The following is a 7,421-nucleotide window of genomic DNA, read 5'->3' on the forward strand; positions in this document are numbered from 1 at the left end:
AGGCAAACATAGCTCCAATTTACGGCATCCCTTCCATCTGTCATTGAAAATGTTATAAATATAATATTTCTTTTCTCAGTGAAGATTTGAGAACTTTGAGGCTTGGCTTTTTTGTCTTTCAACTTATAATCTATCATTTGTATTGACTGATTCTTGAATTCATGATTGCCTTCAGATCAAGAAGTTCTTATTGCTGTTTGTTGCAGTCAATTTTAAATGATTAAAATAGTTTCAAATTAAAACCCAACCATCCTTTCTTCAGCCCAGCACTGCAGTTCCCTTCTGCGTGCAGAAGGAAGCTGCCTGTCCCATTTTGGCAGACAGCTCTTTCATTCCATCTGCTTAATGACCCACACAAGCAACTGCAAGTGGGAAAGTCAGGATCAATTGAGCGATGTGGTCATGTGGGTGTCTCACTTAATGATTGCAATGACTTATGACAGAAATTCCAGCCTCAACTGTAGTTGTAATTCGAGGAATACCTGTACTGTTATGAGATATGAATGGAAGAGTGGAAACAAGATAGGAAAATACAGAAAAAGTATTCTATATGTTTGGACAAAACTCAGCAGCACTTTTTCGTGCGGCTGCTGATAAAAACAGGATCACCAACATGATCGCCAACGTCCGATAAAGGATATGGCACAAGAAGAAGAAGAAGAAGAAAAGCCAAGAATAGAATAGAAAACAAATAGAAAGACTAAATGAACAATTCTCAGTAGAGGAATTTACAGTGAAATATGCCATCTGAGTTTGAGACTATTGTATCCTCATGCCCATCTTACTTTCTTTTAGAAATTTGAGTGATATATTTCAGTTAGAATAGAATAGAACTGGAAAGGACCGTGGAGATCTTCTAGTCGAGCCCCCTGCTCAAGCAGGAGAACCTATAAAATTTCAGACAAGTGACTGTCTAGTCTCTTCTTAAAAACCTTCAGTGATGGAGCACCCATGTTTTCTGAAGGCAAGCTGTTCCACTGGTTAATTGTCCTCACTGTCAGGAAGTTTCTCCTTAATTCCAGGTTGCTCCTCTCTTTGGTCAGTTTCCAACCACTGTTTCTTATCTTGCCCTCTGGTGCTTTGGAGAATAATTTGACATCCTCTTCTTTGTGGCAGCCTCTCAAATACTGGAATACTGCTATAATGTCACCCCTGTTTCTTCTTTTCTTTAGACTACCCAAACCCAAGTCCTGCAACCATTCTTCATATGTTTTAGTCTCCAGGCCTTTGATCATCTTAGTTGCTTTTCACTGAACTTTTCCAAAGTCTCAACATCTTTTTTGCAGTATTGTGACCAAAATTGATTGCAGTATTCCAGGTGTGGTCTTACTAGGGTTTTATAAAGCGGTACTAATACTTCACATGACCTTGATTCTATGCCTCTGTTTATACAATCCAGGATTGTATTAGCATTTTTGGCTGCTGCTACACACTGCTGACTCATAGTCAAGTGATCATCCACTAGGACTCCAAGATCTCTCTCACTGTTACTGTTTTTGAGCCAGGTCTTGCCTAATCTGTACGTATACATTTGATTTTTCCTGCCTAAATGTAAAGCTTTGCTTTTCTCCACATTAAAATTCATTTTGTTGGATAGGGCCCATTGTTCAAGTTTATTAAGATCTTTTTGGATCCTGAGCTTGTTTTCTGGGGTGTTGGCTATTCCTGACAGTTTGGTGTCATCTGCAAATTTGATGAGTTCCCCTTCTGGGAGAGTCTATTATCTTCCCTTTTTTTATTCCATTCAATTATATCTGATTCTTACAGACTGCCTGGACATGTTCCTGTAGTTTTCTTGGCAAGGATTCAAAAGTGGCTTGCCATTGCCCGTTTCCTAGGGCTGACAGAGAGTGAAAATCCAAATTTGAAGATGACTAGACAATTAAGTAGTCTTCTGGTAAACATTTGCCTGTAAAATGTCCTTTCATTAAATCTGAATATAGAAAGCAAGCACATATATGCACAGACAACCTTGCTTGAATAGTAAATACTAAACAGCATTAAGTGCTCTTTTGTGTATAAGCCATAGGCTGAAATTTGTTCAACTTAAACTATTCAGTATGGATGCATAAGGTCTATTTTCCTAAAACTCAGATCATTTCTCAAGCAATTCCTGGATGAAATGCAGAGCTACATTCAGATAGTTCACAATGAATAATTAAACTAACTTCAATAGCAGTGCTAAGAAAGGTTGAAATATTGGCAGGGGGTTAGCCTTGGTTTATTTTCTGAAAAGCAAACAGAACTATTTCATTTCAAAGACAGTGATATTATATTTAAAGTTATCTATTAACATGGACAGTTGACTCGAGTAGGAAATATGAACAGATCATGCAGTGTAATTGAATTAAATTAATTAGAACCTTACTTACGGGTGTCAAACTCGCCACATCACATGACGTGTCACAATGTGTCATGACTCTTTTTGCATTGCCAGCAATGGGGTGGGCGCGGCTTCGGTAGGATGAAACCAGCCTGTGGGCCAGCAGTTTGACACCCCTGATCTAACTGAACTGTGCAAGATAAGAGTATTTTTGTAGAACTGTCAAAAACCAAGGAGCTCTAGTGGTAAAACAATGAAACTAGAATTTTGTTCCAGAAATGTGATAACAAATAAACAACTGATTCAAATTGATAAGCTGTGTTCCTATACAGGATCCTTCTCAGACTAAGCATGTTCTGCAACTGGGTTAATAATAGCCATGTACTCTGTTACAAAATACATACTGAAAATCATCAAGGCTCATAGTTCCAGAAACTATAAACTTCTTTCAAAAACTTTCTTCCAAAAACAATCAAGCCAAACAACCTCACTGACTAAAAAGGAATGCCTATATTAATCAGTGCTAAAAGAACTAAGAAAGTAGAGAAAGGATGTCCTTATGGTCATTTATCTGACTAAATAAGACTTACAACTATACCCAGCAGACTAATGGTATGCAGCTGAGGCTCTCCAAAAATTACCACTGAATTATTCTTTTTCATGTAGCATTAGGAGAATATTACTGAATAGGCAGTGAATAATCATGTTAAAGATGATGTGTCATTCATTATATTAGGTAATATACAGTGTCCTCTTTAATGATTATATTATGAATTTATAAACATATGGTTATAATTTTCCCACATTTTTCAATGCAACTCGTTCCATGGATTTATGATAGGGCAATCAGAGTCTGGGATCTGCCCACATTCCATTGGCCATTTTAAGTTGCTGTAGGCACATTCTCTTCCTCCAGACTGCTGGACACTGAATTTTGTCTCCACTTTGGTTTGGACTGCAAGAGAGATTGAACATCTGTCTTCCAAAGAGGCATCTGTCAACCATGCTTCATGTCAGTTTTTGAAGTGATTCTCAGTTCTCCTGAAGGATTTCTATAGTTATGGGATAGGCACACTTATTAAACAATTCAAGTTCTGTTTTCAAGTATGCATTTAACTCTCTTTTGGAAAAGTGCAAATCCTGTGTCACACAGAACATCAATTTAAACCAGGAAAAAGAGCCAGACTCTTCGTATATCTGGTTCTGACATTAACAAGTGCATTACATATTTTCCACTGTTCATATTTATGTATTTGGGGGAAGCAGCACCACCATTTTGTTTACCACACACTTTACTTCTAAATACTATACTGCCCACACTACTATTAAGAGGAATAGTCCTGAAAGACGATAAGAACAGCAATCCAGTGGTTTCTCAAGAACAATGCATTGTCTACTTTTCTATTAAATCAACCAATGATTAAGGTGGACAAATCAGCATGCTGTCTCAAATTATGAAATTCACATTGGCCAATTTATCTACAGCAATTATGAAATCCACATTGGCCAATTTGTCCACAGCAATTCTCTACCTGTAATTAGAAAATGAACCAGACAGAATTTGTCTACATGTTTCCAATATGTTCTGAAATTATGCAATACGCAATTTTAAAGGCAAAATTAATTTTGTTTTGTTGTATTAATTTATTTTAACAAATAAGTATAGGATTTAATTTGATTTCATTTGGTTCAAGAGAACCTTTTATAAAAATGCTTGCTACATAACATTTTGACATGGTAAATTCTAACTCAAATAATTTTAGACAGGCTGTGTTCCTACTCAAAATATGTTAACTAGCAATTAGCATTCACTCTAATTCACAGTAGTCCAAACATTAGCCCCTTTCCTTCTTCATTTTAGATATGTAACTCCAAGTTTCAGAATGAAGGAAAATGATATAAATTTCAATAAAGAAAACATTCTGTTATGGCAGTATTAAATGAGCAGTCTGCAATCATTTTTAAAATATTAGATTTTATTTCCCACTACTGGGAAGGTTGTATATTATAAAAAAATATTTTCACTGAGAAGAATTGAATCCAGACTATATGTAAATTTTAAAAAATTGTTTCTATCTATGTGGTAAACTCTTTTAGGTTAGCCTTTGTCATATATACTTTATATTGATGGGGAAATAAATTTACTCATTCAGATAGAATAACACAAAATTCATCCTAGCAGGAGGGTTCCCCCCCCTTCGTGGGATGATTTGTATTATCATTGCTAACTGTGAGATGTTCATATACTTTGTGATATAATGAAATGTTATTGAACAAAATAAAATTTAACATGGCCTTGAGTAAACAGGCCAAGAATTATAGAATTGTAGAATTGTAAAAATAAAAAATGCATTGAAGGTAAGATTAACTTAAGACAATGCATCATGATTGGAACTAATTCGCAAATATGGTGTATGACCAAATGACTTTAATAACAAAATCCCAAGAAAAATGTTCAGAGCTAACAGCATTTGAACTCGGCACCTTGTCCATTGTTGATTCTCTTCAGCTGAGGTATCAGGACTATAAACAAAAGGAGATTTTTCTATTAGGATTTCCAAGCTAGCATTAAGGAGATTTCTGGACTTCAGTATCTATTCTTGTATTATAAGCAGAATGCTATGAAACATAAAGTTAGCTCTCAACATAATGCTGTAGTACAGGGGTGTCAAACTGGCAGCCCGCAGGCCAGATGCGTCACATGCAGGCCATGCCCATCCCGGCTCCGCAAAGGCAAAAAACATCACGATACGTCATGATATGTCACGTGACATGATCGAGTTTGACACCCGTGCTCCAGTATGACAAGTACATTGTAGTATTCCCTAGGTGTTGTGATCCATCGCCCAACAAGCATTTTTTCAGTTGTAAAGCCACTCCTCTTCATTGCATATGCAGCTTACAAATAAATGGGAAAATATGCCATGCCTACTAAATGAAACTCTTCGCATAGATTTATTTAAGCCTTGAGACATTTTAAATTTAATATTGTTTTCTTTCCAGCAAGAACTCAGTTCTCAAGGCAACATATAAAAAAGACATAATTCTATCCAAGTTAGAATGCTCTGCATCTTCCAGAATCAAAATAAGGTTATAATTTACTATGCATATCCATTTTTTAAATTACTCAGATGCACAATAGCAACATACATCAGCAAGGGATGACAGCTGACAATTCTTTTATTAAGAAGTTGTAGTTTTCCCATATGCCAGTTTTGCAGGCAAGCAACAGAAATCCATCAAATGTCTGTGTCTAGCTGAAGACAAAAATTAATGCACAATGTGCTAAACTGATTATAGTTCATCGCTGTATACAAAGACAAAAGCAACAAGTCAGTATTCTTACAAAAGGAAGCAAAAAACAGCTTTTTAATTGTAGAAAGGGCAGTATCATAACCCTAGTTCCTTCACCAGTTCTGTTACCTTTGGTATCCATTTACATTCCAAATGGATGTACATAAATATGAAGTGAAATATGATGTTCACTTTAACAGATATTTAAAAACATACTTAAATATTTTTAAATATATGTATTATAAAGCCATACCTCTGAAAGCCAAAACTGTGGCACGCGACAGAATGAGTCCACAAATGTAGATGCTGCACAATCTGTAAAACAAGCAATGTCCTTCAGAAACAAATTAAGTTGCATTACAAAGCAATATTTGTGNAAATATGATGTTCACTTTAACAGATATTTAAAAACATACTTAAATATTTTTAAATATATGTATTATAAAGCCATACCTCTGAAAGCCAAAACTGTGGCACGCGACAGAATGAGTCCACAAATGTAGATGCTGCACAATCTGTAAAACAAGCAATGTCCTTCAGAAACAAATTAAGTTGCATTACAAAGCAATATTTGTGTGAGTGTGGGGGGAGGATGTCAAACAGGTCAAGATGGCAGTGGTAGAAACACAATAAAAGCCCTCACTGAACTTTATATTAAACAAAACAATAACTAGTCTAGAACTCCTAAACAACAGAGTTGGAAGGAACCTTGGAGGCTTCTAGCCCAACCCCCTGCTCAGGCAGGAAATCCTATACCATTTCAGACAAATGGTTGCCCACTCTCTTCTTAAAAATCTCCAGTGTTGGAACACCCACAACTGGAACAGGTCTTTCCACTGATTAATCATTCTAACTGCCAGGACTTTGCTCCTTACTTCTACTTTGCTCCTTGATTAGTTTCTATCCATTGCTTCTTGTCCTGCCTTCAGAAACTTTTGAGAATAAGTTGACTCCCTCTTCTTTCTGGCAGTTTCTTAGATATTGAAACACTGTTATCATGTCACCCCTAGTCCTTCTTTTCATTAAACTAGTCATACCCAATTTCTGTAACTGTTCTTGAAATGTTTTAGCCTCCAGTCCCCTAATCAACTTTGTTGCTCTTCTCTGCACTCTTTCTAGAGCAGGGGTGTCAAACTCACAATGTCACGTGATGTGTCGTGATGTATCATGACTTTTTTTTGCCATTGCTGGCAATTATATCTAACTCTCTCCATATCCATGCATCAATGCAGATACCTAAATAAAATAATTTAAATTGTCTTTGCTGATAAGGAGCTCACAAGGGATAATCCTTTGGATTGTAACAGGTACTCATTTCCAAAGGTCAAGGAGAGATGGAGGGAGGATGAACTTTCCCTGCCCAATACAGAGAAAGGGTGGCTGGTCATCCTAAAATAGTTTTGACAATGTTTGAAATGCTGAAGACTCAACAGTTTTGGGGCAATTCAAGAGAGCATAACTCAGGAAAAGAGTCTTATGAAGGATGAAAATTGTCAAGGGAATAATACTAAATAATGCAGAGGGCACAGTGAGTTACCATAAGGTACATGAAAGGAAATATAAAAGATTTCACCTGTGAAAGGATCACCAATAAGATAATGCCAGTTTGACCCAAAGAAAGAGCAAAACCTGCCACTCATACCTATGAGTCTTTTTTGACACTCCAATAAGAAATGTATATAGAGGTAAAATCGGAATAGAGTACTCATGAATTAAGTTTTTAAATAATAAGCATTATATTTGGAGTTGAGAGAGAGAGAGAGAGAGAGAGAGAGAGAGAGAGAGAGAGAGAGAGAGAGAGAGA

This window comes from Protobothrops mucrosquamatus, unplaced genomic scaffold (assembly GCF_001527695.2).
Source record: "Protobothrops mucrosquamatus isolate PMUCROS unplaced genomic scaffold, P.Mucros_1.0 scaffold213, whole genome shotgun sequence".
NCBI lineage: Eukaryota > Metazoa > Chordata > Lepidosauria > Squamata > Viperidae > Protobothrops > Protobothrops mucrosquamatus.